Source organism: Ovis aries, chromosome 8 (genome assembly GCF_016772045.2).
Source record: "Ovis aries strain OAR_USU_Benz2616 breed Rambouillet chromosome 8, ARS-UI_Ramb_v3.0, whole genome shotgun sequence".
NCBI classification, from domain to species: Eukaryota; Metazoa; Chordata; class Mammalia; order Artiodactyla; family Bovidae; genus Ovis; species Ovis aries.
In genome coordinates this window covers 1,587,567-1,603,227 of record NC_056061.1, presented here as the reverse complement: position 1 = coordinate 1,603,227, position 15,661 = coordinate 1,587,567, and positions in this window count along the sequence as shown.

The window sequence follows — 15,661 nt, the reverse complement described above, 5'->3', positions numbered from 1 at the left end:
TCAATCAAGGCTGGTTTATCACTTCAGAGTTCCTCATTTTATCTCACCTGGTTTTCTTTGACTACTTATTAATGCTTGAAAAGGTCTACTGTGTCCTTTTACTCATCTACCTAAGGGATATCAAAACAGCAGCAAGACAGGCATCAGTCTCAGCAGATCAGATTTACCAACACCCAGGACTTATTGTGGAGGTCCACAATCTGAGATAATTCTAAGCAAACATCTCACAGTTCAGCTTACCCAGTTCACACTTTCCTAACTAATGACTTTTCTATATAACCAAGAGTTCTTTCACATTCTCTCTCAAATCTCTGACCACCTCAATCCATATTCAATCTCATTTTCCGAATTATGATGTCTTCTCAAGACATGGACCATAATAACTCTGTAGAACTTTGTGTCCCCCTTATTAAGATAGCTAAGAGATTCTTACTATGTTCCAGCATAAGAAAATGGCCAACTGTGTTTTTTTCTCTTCGACCCCTACTATTTTTAAGACTGATACCAGTTGCTATCACTGCTGTCTTGCCACTACCTACTGTGATTGCTTCTACTGCGATCACTATAGCCACCTACTACCGCTGCCTCTGGCTTTCCAGATGGCTTAGCGGTAAAGAATCCACCTGCCGGTGCAGGAGCCGCAGGTGCAGCCCCTGGGTCGGGAAGATCCCCTGGGGAAGGAAATGGCAACCCACTCCAATGTTCTTGCCTGGGAAATCCCGTAGACAGAGGAGGATGGTGGGCTATAGTCCACGTGGTTGCAAGGAGTTGGACGTGACTTAGTGACTAAACAACAACAACAACAATAACAATCTGCTGTTAAATATCAGGGCCTGGATTTAAACACAGACCTCTCCAAGTCTTGGATTCTTTCTGTTCTACTAAGAACATAATGACTGTATGTACCTAGGAAATTGCCAAGAAACTAAGATCCCGTAATTTAGAATCTGGAAAATATAAGTGTGCCTGCTGGGACTGACCTGGCTATTTGGAAGACAAGAGGAAGTGACTTTTTTGGTACAGGACATTTTGTCCTTTCTCAGACTCTAGTTTACCTGTGGGTTATTTAGAATGATAAGCTCAGTTTGGAGATTAGGTGTTAAGTACATACTGCCCTCTAAGGAGATATCAAGAGGTGGAAAAGTTCATTGGAGTTTACTAAGACTCACTCTAATCCATAGAGAATTATCTCAGGTTTAATGAAAATAAGGGTCTACTGAAGTTCCAAAGGACATTAATTTATGAAAACTGATTGTCCGTTTTATGGACAATCACAGTTCAGCTTGCCCAGCTGACACTTTTCTAACTAATGACGTTTCTATATAACCAAGAGTTCTTTCACATTTCTTTCTCAAATCCCTGACAACTTCAATTATATAAAAATTGAAGTATTTGAAGTTCATTGTGTTCATGTATTATGTGTGAATCTGTGAAGTCCCTCATTATGAAAAGTCACTTCAGTCATGGTCTGAGGATAAAGATGATGGGAAGAAAGAGATAGGTTGGAACCCTATATTTTTAACTCTAGCTAACATAGTTCTTCTGGTCAAAAACAAGAATGGAAACAGCAGTTAAAAATGCACAGTGAAAGACTTTAAAAGATATTCTTTCCTGACTCAAAAATGAAATTAAGTGAAATGAGCACTTGTTTTTTAAGGAAAATACTATACATAGCAGACATTTGGTGAATATTGGTACATATTTGGTAAATAATTTTTCATGGCAAATATATTTAAGATATGGCAGCAAATAATATTTTTAGATCTCTCATATACTATGATCTGATTTTTAGAACATAGTACGATTTTAATATTCACCATGTGGTAATTTTTAAAAAGCTTTTGGAATAATTTAGTGAATGCAAATAACTTTTAACACTATGTTTTGGGAAGTGATTGTTTAGAAGTGTCAATTAGGTTTTTAAAAATTTATGTAAATTGCTATACAACACAAATAAACAATGTTTGCAAGAAGTATAACTCACTTTTTAAAAGAAGAGAGCTCACTGATATTGTGCTTTTTTAAAGCTTTATGAAAATCTTCATTTGCATGTCAGAGGCTACAACCACTGTGTAATTTAATAACAAAAGAATACAGGAAAAATGTTAAACAAGTGACTGAATTCGTGCGCAATATTTTATATTCTCCACAGACTCTGGTAATCTTCAATGTCAAGTTCTGGAAATGTTAATGTGAATGTGGTACAAGTATGACTATTTCTGGGGATAAGACTTTACCTTTATTGAAAATAAAGTCTCTGTAACCTCCTTCTTACTTTTCCTGTATGGGGTACTGCTTTTTTAAATTTGTTTTTTTTGCCACATTTCGAGGCATGTGGGATCTTAGTTCCCTTCCCAGGGCTTGATCCCCACGCCCCTTCCATTGGAAACACAGTCTTAACTACTGGACCACCAATGAAGTCTCAAGGACTCTGCTTTCTAAATTGCTATTCAGCTCCTGCTACTGTTCTCACAGACGATTCTGCAAAATACATATGGAAAGTTTAAAGAATTTGAGGGTTCCATGTGTTAGGTGACGTGGAGTTTGGAAAAGCTGCGACAGCTTGGGGAAACTCACACTGGGCAGTGTTTGAGGCATAACCAGTGGGCCTGAAGGCTGCCAGCTCACCATTTCCTAAGGGTGTTTCTTCCTAAAGCCTGAATATATTCCCTTCAGTTTACATTCTTGCTTAAAATTCCACCAATCTATTTGAGTTATACATATAAATACTTTGGGGAAATGTATGGCGTGTTAGAGAAATTAGCTCAACCAGATTGACTTTTTGCTAGAAGCTGAAGTCAGATTCCACTCAGGGACTGGGAGTTGGTACAGAAAGCTTTGGTGTGATTCTACAGGGTTCCCTCAGCAAGAAGCCAGGCAGCAGCAGGAGGCTCTAAAGGCTCTGCAGAAAAGAAGCGGCATGGGGACCAACAGGAAGCTTAAAAGGGCTTCATTCTGAGGCTGGAAAATCAGTGGCAGAAGCAGAAGTCCAGTTGCCAAGGTTTAGGGAAGAACAGAAATTGGAGGCGGGTAGGGCATGAGTGGGGCTTCCCAGGTGGGACTCGTGGTAAAGAACCTGCCTGTAAATGCAGGAGACAGAAGAGTGAAAAAGTGAAAGTGAAAGTCGCTCAGTTGTGTCTGACTCTTTGAAACCCTTCCCCAGGCCAGAATACTGGAGGGGTAGGTAGCCTTTTCCTTCTCCAGGGGATCTTCCCAACCCAGGGATTGAACCCAAGTCTCCCGCATTGCAGGTGGATTCTTTACCAACTGAGCCACAAGGGGAGCCCAAGAATACTGGATTGGGTGACCTATCTCTTCTCCAGAGGATCTTCGGGGACCCAGGAATCAAACTGGGATCTCTACATTGCAGGCGGATTCTTTACCAACTGTCAGGGCAGCCAGTGGGTTCAATCCCTGGGTCTGGAAGATCCCCTGGACGAGTGCATGGCAACCCACTACAGTATTCTTGCCTGGAGAATCTCACCGACAGAGGAGCCTGCTGGGCTGCAGTTCATGGGGCAGCAAATAGACACAACTGAAGCGAGTTGTCAGGCATGCACGCAGGGCGTGACTGACATCTAGGGTAGAGAGAGACAATAAATTTCAAAGGAACTGAAAAGGGTTTTGAAATGTTCCTCTATACTTCTAAATTACGTATTCTTGGCTCTCAGATATTATACATATTATATTAATAGTCTCACTATGTTTCAGCTGTTTTAATGCTAAAAAGAAAAAGTCCTCTGCTGAGGAGAATGGGAATCTAATCATTATTGTATGTGCATTTTAAATTCTCCAAACCAAACTCTTTTTAGAGTTCCCATCAGAAAATGCCCGAGAATGGCAAACAAATGGTACTTCATGATCTACCCTTATTTTAAGATAAATCTGCACTCTCTCATTACTGTTAATCAGATAAAATGATTATAGTTCTGGAAACATGCATGGAAATCTCATGTCTTTGTGATCTACTCAAATCCTCCAGCCCCTGTTTTCATTCCCACCAATCCCTTCAACTCAGCTTTTGTTGAATATCCTAGACTAGGTGATTGGGAAATGGTGTCTCATTTTTTAAGAGACAGCAGCTCATTTTTCAGTCTTTTATGAGTCCCCCAACACCTTTTGGCTATTCTCTCCATCACACGCCTACATATCGTGTTTCTTCCCTTGTCGTATCCGAAACATCTCTTTGCTCTTCTCTGCGTTCCCTTTCCTTGTTTTCATATTTTTCTCCCCCTGAAAAAGTGAAAAGTGCAAGTGTTAGTCGCTCAGTCCTGTCCAACTCTTTGTGACCCCATGAACTGTAGCCACCGGGCTCCTCTCTCCGTGGAATTCTCCAGGTAAGAATACTGGCATGGGTAGCCATTCCCTACTCCAGGGGATCTTTTCCAGTCCAGGGACTGAAACTGGCTCTCCTGCATTGCAGGCAGATACTTTACCATCTGAGCCACCAGAGGGTAAATTCCTTAGTGCAAACAATCGTATATTTGTTCTGCCGTCTCAGGAACTATCAAAATAAATTCTCCCCCCCAAATAGGTGAATGAGTGAATGCGTGTGTAGCTCCTTCAGTGAAAGAAGCAGCAGGCCTGCAATTCCCCTTTGGGGTATAACCCATTCATCACTGGAGCTGCCTACCTACCAGGAAATCCTCAGAACTATGACTTTGGTTCCCATGTTGGTTTCCTTTTCTCAGAGACCAAAGAAATCTTAAGTTCCCAGATGTGAAGATTGTAGGCAGTTTAAGGGGAAAAATTACAGATTCCCTGATAGCTCAGTTGGTAAAGAATCTACCTGCAAGGCTGGAGACCCAGGTTCAATTTCTGGATCAGGAAGATCCGCTGGAGGCAGGATAGGCTACCCACTCCAATATTCTTGGGCTTCCCTTGTGGCTCAGCTGGTGCAGAATCTGCCTGTAATCGGGAGGAGACCTGGGTTCAGTCCCTGGGTTGGGAAGATCTCCTGGAGAAGAGAAAGGCTACCCATTCCAATATTCTGGCCTGGAGAATTCCAAAGGGGTCACAAAGAGTCAGACATGACTGAGAGCAACTTTCACTTTCACTTTTCAAGGGGAAAAATTAGATCTTCTTAGTTTTGAATTCCTATGATGATTGAAGAAATTCTCCCTTCCATATAAACATGGGCTGACCGAAAATAAAGTAAGACAATGCTCACTTTGGGTACATGCTGCGTATGTAGCTAGCAAACAAAGGAAGGGGAGAGATCTCAAGCTGGAAGTGATGGTTAGAAATAAAAGGTGATGTAGTTCCAATAAAACAATTTACAAAACTGCTAGAGAATTTGAAACAAAGTAAAAATAAAAACCTTCTTCTGGATTGTTATTAGCCATATCTGATTCTCTAGATGATTTGAAACTTCCAATGAAAAGCAATGCAGAACTTATGCGGTGTACTCCTTCTCTTCAGAATTGTTGTTTTGTAGAATTAAAGGAGAAATTTGACCTTGACGATGTTCCTGGAGGCCATGCCTAATCTAATTTATTCCTGGTAGAGCTGAACAATGATGAGTTGGTGGAGTCTGCTGGCCAGGTCTGCCACCACAATACTTTCTTCAGAACATTTTGCCATCTGGAAAATGCATGATTCAGCTTCACTGGCACAAGTACATCATATGCAGGAAACAAAAGAACAATGACATTAACTGAACACGCTTCAAAATAAATATGGACTACTTGAACAGGAATGCTAACAGTTTGCTGAAAAGTAAATAGGTCTAAATGGCTTTCTTTTGATGTTCTGTACTATACTTTTCAGGTCAGTTCAGTTCAGATGCTCAGTCATGTCTGACTCTTTGTGACCCCGAGGACTGTAGCACACCAGGCCTCCTTGTCCATCACCAACTCCGGAGTTTACTCAAACTCATGTCCAATGAGTCAGTGATGCCATCGAATCATCTCATCCTTTCTTGTCCCCTTCTCCTCCTGCCTTCAGTCTTTCCCAGCATCAGGGTCTTTTCCAATGAATTGGTTCTTCATATCAGCTGGCCAAAGTATTGGAGTTTCAGCTTCAGCATTAGTCCTTCAAAGAATATTCAGGACTAATTTCCTTTAGGATGAACTGATTGGATCTCCTTGCAGTCCAAGGGACTATCAAGAGTCTTCTCCAACACCACAGTTTAAAAGCATCAATTTTTTGGTGCTCAGCTTTCTTTATAGTCCAACTCTCACATCCATACATGACTACTGGAAAAACCATAACTTTGACAGATGGACTTTGTTGGCAAAGTAATGTCTCTGCTTTGAATATGCTGTCTAGGTTGGTCATAGCTTTTCTTCCAAGGAGCAAACATCTTTTAATTTCATGGCTTTAGTCACAGTCTGCAATGACTTTGGAGCCCCACAAAATAAAGTCTGACACTGTTTCCACTGTTTCCCCATTGATTTCACATAAAGTGATGGGACCAGATGCCATGATCTTCGTTTTCTGAATGTTGAGCTTTAAGCCAACTTTTCAGTCTCCTCTTTCACTTTCATCAGGAAACTCTTTAGTGCTTCTTCGCTTTCTGCCATAAGGGTGGTGCCATCTGCATATCTGAGGTTATTGATATTTCTCCCAGGAATCTTGATTCTAGCTTGTGCTTCTTCCAGTCCAGCATTTCCCATGATGTACTTTGCATATAAGATAAATAAGCAGGGTGACAATATACAACCTTGACATACTCCTTTTCCTATTCAGAACCAGTCTGTTGTGACCTGCATACAGATTTCTCAAGAGGCAGGTCAGGTGATCTGGTATTCTCATCTCTTTAAGAATTTTCCACAGTTTATTGTGATCCACCCAGTCAAAGGCATTGGCATAGTCAATAAAGCAGAAGTAGATGTTTTTTTCTGGAACTCTCTTGCTTTTTCGATGATCCAGTGGATGTTAGTTTTTTGATCTCTGGTTCTTCTGCCTTTTCTAGATCTAGCTTGAACATCTCGAAGTTCACAGTTCATGTACTGTTGAAGACCAGCTTGGAGAATTTTGAGCATTACTTTGCTAGCATGTGAGATGAGTGTAATTGTGCAGTAGTTTGAGCATTCTTTGGCATTTCCTTTCTTTGAGATTGGAAAGAAAACCAATCTTTCCTAGTCCTGTGGCCACTGCTAAGTTTTCCAAATTTGCTGGCATATTGAATGCAGCACTTTGACAGCAACATCTTTCAGGATTTGAAATAGCTCAACTGGAATTCCATCACCTCCACTAGCTCTGTTCGTAGTGATGCTTTCTAAGGCCCACTTGACTTCATATTCCAAGATGTCTGGCTCTAGGTGAGTGATCACACCATTATGATTATTTGCATGGTGAAGATCTTTTTTGTAGACTTCTTCTGTGTATTCTTGCCATGTCTTCTTATCATCTTCTGCTTCTGTTAGGTCCATACCATTTCTGTCCTTTATTGAGCCCATCTTTGCATTAAATGTTCCTTTGGTATCCCTAATTTTCTTGAAGAGATCTCTAGTCTTTCCCATTCTATTGTTTTCCTCTATTTCTTTGCACTGATCACTGAGGAAGGCTTTCTTATCTCTCCTTGCTATTCTTTGGAACTCTGCATTCAGAAGGGTATATTTTTCCTTTTCTCCTTTGCCTTTCACTTCTCTTCTTTTCACAGCTATTTGTAAGGCCTTCTCAGACAGCCACTTTGCTTTTTACATTTCTGTTTCTTGGGGATGGTCTTGATCCCAGCCTCCTGTACAATATGAGCCTCTGTCCATAATGCTTCTGGCACTCTATCTATCAGATCTAATCCCTTGAATCTATTTCTCAGTTCCACTGTATAATTGTATAATTTAATTTAGGTCATACCTGAATGGTCTAGTGTTTTTCCCTACTTTCTTCAAGTTGGCAATAAGGAGTTCATGATCTGAGTGAAAGTCAGCTCCTCATCTTGTTTTTCCTGACTGTATAGAGCTTCTCCATCTTTGGCTGCAAAGAATATAATCAATCTGATGTTGGTATTGACCATCTGGTGATTTCTGACAAGATGTGGTCCAGTGGAGAAAGGAATGGCAAACCACTTCAGTATTCTTGCCTTGAGAGCCCCATGAAGAGTGTGAAAAGGCTAAAAGATAGGACACTGAAAGATGGACTCCCCAGGTGGTAGGTGCCCAATATGCTACTGGAGATCAGTGAAGAAATAACTTCAGACAGAATGAAGAGATGGAGCCAAAGCAAAAACAATACCTGATCGTGAATGTGACTGGAGATGGAAGTAAAGTCCGATGCTGTAAAGAGCAGTATTGCACAGGAACATGGAATGTTAGGTCCATGAATCAAGGCAAATGTAAGTGGTCAACAGAAGATAGCAAGGGTGAACATTGACATTTTAGGAGTCAGCAAACTAAAATGGACCGGAATGGGTGAGTTTAACTCAGATGACCGTTTTATCTACCAGTATGGGCAAGAATCCCTTAGAAGAAATGGAGTAGCCATCATAGTCAACAAAAGGGTCCGAAATGCAGTACTTGGATCCAATCTCAGAAACCACAGAATGATCTCTGTTTGTTTCCAAGGCAAAGCATCCTTTCCAGTCTGTTTTTATTTTTAGAGGAGAATTTACTGATTTTTCAATGTAAGGAGCATAGAGAAAAACAATGAGTAAGTGTACAATGCAAGGTAACAAGTCCAGAGGGAGGGAGCCCTGAATAAAGGAATTCTAGAATTAGAAGGTTAATTTTTTTCCATGAAGAATTTCACTCATAAGAATTCTGCCACAAGCAACTGAAAAACGGTGATAATAAGTTAAATATTACTGTTGAGAGTGAAAGGCTTAACTTGTATGGTGTTGGAACATCCAGCTTTAGAAGTACCAATGATAGCCTCAAAAGTTGGTCACTATCACATGTAGAACTAAAGTTGCAATCAGATGACACCTCCAACAATTGGTTTTCATATTCATTTTGCACAAGTCTTTTAACCTCTCCATAAATGCACAAAATATCAGGCACCCGTTTCCAAATATAAACATACTTCATCAGGCACAAGGGCATTTCTCCAAGCTTGATATTCACTGTCATCATAATCTCATCATCATTGATAAGAATATTTATTTATTTATGGAGGACTGTCAACATTTCATCAATTCTAAGATGCACAATTTTTTTCATATTTTAATATCTCTGGTGTCAGAATGTGCTTCTCAATCAATGTTGTCTTAAAATTGTTATCAATCAAACAATGAATATATCATAGTTGTTTTACTTTACATATTTGGCAATATTAAGAAAGGGTCATTATGAAAATCTGCACAATGAGTTTCATCATCTTGAATTAACAGTTTGGGTACAACAATGAAGTCTTTTAGGAAATGTTACAGATCATGAACCATGATCATGAAGACAGCGAAAAGAATATTTTGTGGAAAAATATCAAACTCAATGAGTTTAATTCTAAATTCAAAATGATTTTAATACTTTAACAAAGCTATCTTATTTGTATTAACCTTTCCATTTATGTGAAAAGTGATATATATGATATAAATAAGGTATTAGCTCACATAATTGTTGATACCAAGATGTTCCAAGATCTGCAGTCAGTAAGTTGAACATCCAGAAGAGTGGATATATATTTCTAGTCTGAGCTCTAGGTTTAAGATTTAAGAACCAAGGCAACTAATGATATAAGTTTGAATCTGAAAGCCAGCAGCAGGCTCAATACCCAAGAAGGGCTATTGGTTCAGTCTGAATCCTGGAAAGTTGGAAAACAAAAATGTTCCAGCTCAGAAAGAATCTTGCTGTGATTTACATCAAAAAGCAAGATTATCTCTGACCCACATCCTACAGTGATTGAAATAAAACCAAAAGTAAACAAATGGGACCTAACTAAACTTAAAAGTTATTGCACAGCAAAGGGAATTGTAAGCAAGGTGAAAAGATAGCTCTCAGAATGGGAGAAAATAATAGCAAATGAAACAACTGACAAAGGATTAATCTCCAAAATACGCAAGTAGCTCATGCAGCTCAATATCAGAAAAACAAACAATCTAATCAAAGAGTGGGCAGAAGACCTATACAGACATTTCTCCAAAGAAGACATACAGATGGCTAATAAACACATGAAAAGGCGCTCAACATCACTCATTATTTGCATGCATGCGTGTATGCTAAGTTGCTTTATTCGTGTCTGACTCTGTGTGACCCAGTGGACAGCAGCCCACTGGGCTCCTCTGTCCACGGGATTCTCTAGGCAAGAATACTGGAGTGGGTTGCTATTTCGGTCTCCAAAAAATAATATGTAAATATGTATTAAAAAAAAAGTCCCTCAGTTGCGTCTGACTCTTTGTGACCCCATGGACTGTAACCACCAGCCTTATCGGTCCAAGGAATTCTCCAGGCAAGAATACTGGAGTGGATTGCCATTTTCTTCTCCATTATTAGAGAAATGCAAATCAAAACTACAATGAGGTATTACCTCATACTGGTTAGAATGGCCATCATCAAAAACTCTACAAACAATAAATCCTGGAGAGGGTATGGAGAAAAGGGAATCCTCTTGTACTGCTGGTCAGAATGTAAATTGAAACAGCCACTATGGAGAAAAGTATAGAGATTCCTTAAAGAGCTAGGAATAAAGCTACCATATGACTCAACAATTCCACTACTGGGCACATACCCTGAGGAAATCATAATTTAAAAAGACACATGTTCCCCAGGGTTCATTGGAGCACTGTTTACAATAGCTAGGACATGGAAGCAACCTAGATGTCCATCAATAAATGAATGGATAAAGAAGATTTGTGTCGGGAGCCACGTTAGGCATTACTGACAAAATAGAGGCACAGCCCTAAACCTCCTCCCTTTGTTCTGTAGGCACAGATCCGGAATGAAGGAGCTAGGTTTCGTGATTCTGACTTTTTTTTGCTTTCCTCGGCTGAGTTGACTGAAGAGACTATTAAGGTGCTTATTGTTTTTAAGAGGAACAGGAGAAGGTATAAAGCCTTCTGCAGCTGTGCTCAAAGAATAATTCACCAAGTTAATCACTGACATTTGTTCAAGGACTTTTACAAAAAAGTGTTCCAGGGTGAGCACAGAGGCCGCAGCTTGAGACCATGGGAGAGATTCCTATCTGAAGCCTATTTGTGAGAAAAGTGTTTATGGCAAAGGAGTGTGCTGAATTTAGGGCTTAGGAATAATTAAAATAGTTAGAAGCTAAAGATTTAAGGATTGCTGTAATGTTACAATAGTCTACTATAGCTTATAAAAATTAGGGATTTTAGAGATATTATTAGCTAGAAGCCCTTTCTAAGAAATAGTGAACTTAGGATACTAGGGGCGAACAGGACTTAGACAGATAAGAAAGAAACTGAGGAATGCGGTATGCAGCCCAGACATTAGCATGAGTTACAGTACATTCACAAGGCCACATGAGAAGAAGTAGATAAGAGAATTGCTGAGAAAGGAACTCCATTTGAGACACAACAATGATTTTTGGAGAAAAATAAATCTGGGTCAATGGGAACTAAAAATGTCAAACCTCTGACCTAATGCTTTTGTAAAAGTGAAAAAGAATCATAAGCTTGAAATAAACAGGCAGTCCAAGAAAACTGAGAGGCTGCCTCAGTTTCTCTCGGCGACACCGCCCACCCCTTCAGGTTGAATCCCTGGCTGCTGGAGCTGGACTCCGGAAGATTTGGTACATCTATACACTGGAATATTACTCAGCTATAAAAAGGAACACATTTGACTCAGTTCTAATGAGGCAGATGAACCTAGAGCTTATTATATGGAGTGAAGTAAGTCAGAAAGAAAAACAGATATCATATATTAATGCATGTATATGGAATCTAGAAAGACGATACTGATGAACCAATGTGAAGGGCAGCAAAGGAGACATAGACATAGAGAATAGACCTATGGACACAGTGGGGGAAGGAGAGGGTGGGATGAATTGAGAGCAGCTTTGAAACATGTACATTACATGGCCAGTGGGAATTTTCTGTATGACTCACTGAGCTCAAATCCCATGTTCTGTGACAACCTAGAGAGGTGGCCTGGGGTAGGAGCTGGGAAGGAGGTTAAAGAGGGAGGGGACATGTGTATACCTATGGCAGATTCATGTTGATGTATATCAGAAACCAACACAATATTGTAATTATCCTCCAATTAAAGTGAAAGTCACTCAGTTGTGTGTGATTATTTGTGACCCCATGGACTATACAGTCCATGGAATTCTCCAAGCCAGAATACTGGAGTGGGTAGCTGTTCCCTTCTCCAGAGGATCTTTTCAACCCAGGGATTGAACCTGGGTTTCCCCCATTGCAGGGGGATTCTTTACCAGCTGACCCACCAGGGAAGCCCAAGAATACTGGAGCAAGTAGCCTATCCCTTCTTCAGCTGATCTTCCTGACCCAGGGTCTCCTGCATTACAAATGGATTCTTTACCAGCTGAGCTACCAGGGAAGCCACTCCTCCAATAAAAATAAATAAATTAAAAAAATTGTTCCAGCTCAGTCAGGCAGGGGGATGGTTCCCTCTCATTCATAGGGGCATCAGCATTTTGTTCTATTCAAGCACTCAGCTGTTTAAAGGAGCACAACTCATATTAGGGAGGACAATCTGCTTAGTTTACCAGCTCAAATGTTAATCTCATTCTCAACATCCTCATAAAGATTCCCAGAATAATGTTTGATAAGTATCTGCATAAGGCATGGCTCAGTTAGTTGATATCTGAAATTAAATATCACAAGTCCTCCACTTGTCAGCTTGGCACCTAAATGCATCTCCTTAAGCCATACTCAATTTCCAAATAAAGGCAATAACAAGGTTTAAATTCCAATAACGTGATACAACTCTGTTGCATAAAACTGAAAATGCACTCTTTGCCCACAAGAGGAGCTAAAGACCTTGAGTGATGTTTACTCTTCTCTTTGATGTCCTTGAACTTAAATACTATGCTGTAAGATTAACAGAACTTAAAACAATATGGTATTACAGATATATGTATGCTGCTGCTGCTAAGTCACTTCAGTCGTCTCCGACTCTGTGAGACCCCATAGATGGCAGCCCACCAGGCTCCCTCATCCCTGGGATTCTCCAGGCAAGAATACTGGAGTGGATTGCCATTTCCTTCTCCAATGCATGTAGGTGAAAAGTGAAAGTGAAGTTCCTCAGTCGTGTCTGACTCCTAGTGACCCCATGGACTGCAGCCCACCAGGCTCCTCCATCCATGGGATTTGCCAGGCAAGGGTACTGGAGTGGGTTGCCATTGCCTTATAACTACTATTAAATTTTATTATAATATGTTATACATAAAATACACACAAATGTGTACACACAAGGAGGAAATACTCATGAAATTTATAATCTTGACTTCTGTTACTGATCATATTGTCATCGCTGGTATTTATAACAATCTTCTTCCACTACCCAGTCTGTATTCTCTTTGCTTCAACAGACTCTTCAACTGGTTTTTATTCTTCTCTTGGTGGGATGACCCAGATTTTATGCTTGAAGTGTGCAGGCCGTTAGTAGTTTTGCCTGAATCAGGTTGTTGTAGTTTTCCATTGACCTTAATCTCAGAGTATGGTGATTCTAAGAGACACCGTATGAGATCTCCTGTATCCAGACATACTGTTACTTGCATCTACTGTAGTCAAATTGTCCAGTTTTCTCATGGTAGTCAGACGCAGTCACCCGAGACAGCACAGTAACTCCTTTCTTTGATTCTGAAGCATAAAGAGTTCCAAAAGGTCAGTGGCAGTTTTAACTTTTACTTCAGTGACATCATTACTGTGTCTTCCAGTGGAAGCATTCCTCCCTTTGGAAATAAGACCTCCAGGCCAACAGAGCATAAAGTCTTGGAAACAGGAAGCAAAATTTTTGCTAGTGGATCACTAGGAGTAACAGCAGGTTGTTTCACTCCCATTTCTATTACTTGATTCCTAGATCATGGATCTAGCTATGGATGAAAGAGCACCATATATTGGTCACTGGTTGGGAGCACAGCCTTCTGGATAATCTTGTCTTAGCCTTGCCAGGTATTGCCATCTAGCTAGTACTGTAACTGGCTTAAAAAGGCCATTCCATGATTCTATTGAGCCAGCTGCTTCAGAATGGTGGGCAATATGGTAGGATCAATGAATTCTATGAGCGTGGACCAGCTGACACACTTCTTTTCCTATGAAGAATTCCTTAATCAGAAGCAATATTGTATGGAATACCATGAGGGTGGATAAGACAGTCTGTATGTCTATGGATGATAGTTTTGGCAAAAATCATAGTGTGAAGGGAAGGCAAATCCACATCCAGAGTAACTATTCCAATAGGAACAAAACACTGTCTCTTCCATGATGGAAGCAACTCAACGTAATCAGTCTACTACTAGGTAAATGGCTGATTGGTTGAATGGGACCATATCAGGGACTCAGTGTTTGTCTGTGCGGCTGGCAGGTTGGGCACTCAGTGGTGACCATAGCTAGGTTGACTTTGGTGAAACACAGTCCTTGTTGCTGTGGCTGTGCTTAAATTCTATCCCCGCCACCATAGCCACTACATTCATGCTGTATGATCACATATAATTGCTATATGATCATGAATCTGGCCATTTCTCCTTTCATGTAAAATGAACGACCAGGTGCATTACTTGAAGTTCTGCCTACTGGGAGAAATTTTTATTCAATGCTGTCCTTCAGGGATGTCCCACTAAGGTCTGTAGTGCTGCAGCTGTCCACATTTGAGTGGTGTCTGCATACTGTTTGAACCATATCTAAATCAGGCTCAAGACTTCTCCTCTGTCAGTTAATCTTAGAGAACTCCCCAGGAGACCCTTGGTATGGTCTAGGAGAGAGAAGGCAGAATAACAGCAGCTTGAACCGTGAGTATTTGGGCTACTTCTTCCTGTAACTTACCTGTGCCTTCAGGACCTGCTTAGACTTGATCACACATAAACCACTTTCATTTCATATACTGTGGTGCATCTCCAATTTTGTAGGTTTCTGGGTCAGATAACACCCAGTTCATGATGGACAGCTCAGGTTGCTTGGTTAACTTGGTGATCCATGGTTAAGTATTCAGCCTCTACTAAGGCCCAATAGCAGGCCAAGGGCTTGTTCTCATAAGAGGAATAATTAATTATCTGTAGAGGATGGCAGTGTTTTTCTCTAAAATCCTGAGGGCCTGCACTGAGATTTATATATGGGGTCTACCAAAGTCTCTAAACAGCACCCCTATCTGCCACCAGCACTGTAAGCACCACTGGATCTGCTGGATCATATGGCCCAAGTGGCAGAACAGATTTCTTTTTTACCCAATGAATACAAGTACGTCTTGCCAGTAAGTCTAAATAAGGTAGTCATATCTTCTTGCTCACTAGTTCCAATTAGAATGCATAATGGACTAGTGTATTATCTTGTGGAAGGGAAGGGTGATCAAGATCCCTACAAATTAAATTATCACATAGGGCCGGAGAGTTGATACTTACCTGAAGTAGGACAGGGAAGGCGTGTTGTTGATCTTGCTTGCTTGCTTTCGGTGAATTTTGGACAAAGATGGAGATACAGAGCTGCACATTAGGTCCTAGTGAATGTGTTGATTTGCTCAAATGATGTAATCACATTGGATACATTAGGTATAATTGGAATCATCATGTGAACCGGGCAGTTCTAGTGGCTCCCACCTGACCTTGCCCATCATGATGGCCACAGGTAAAGAAATCACTGTGGGAATTCTGC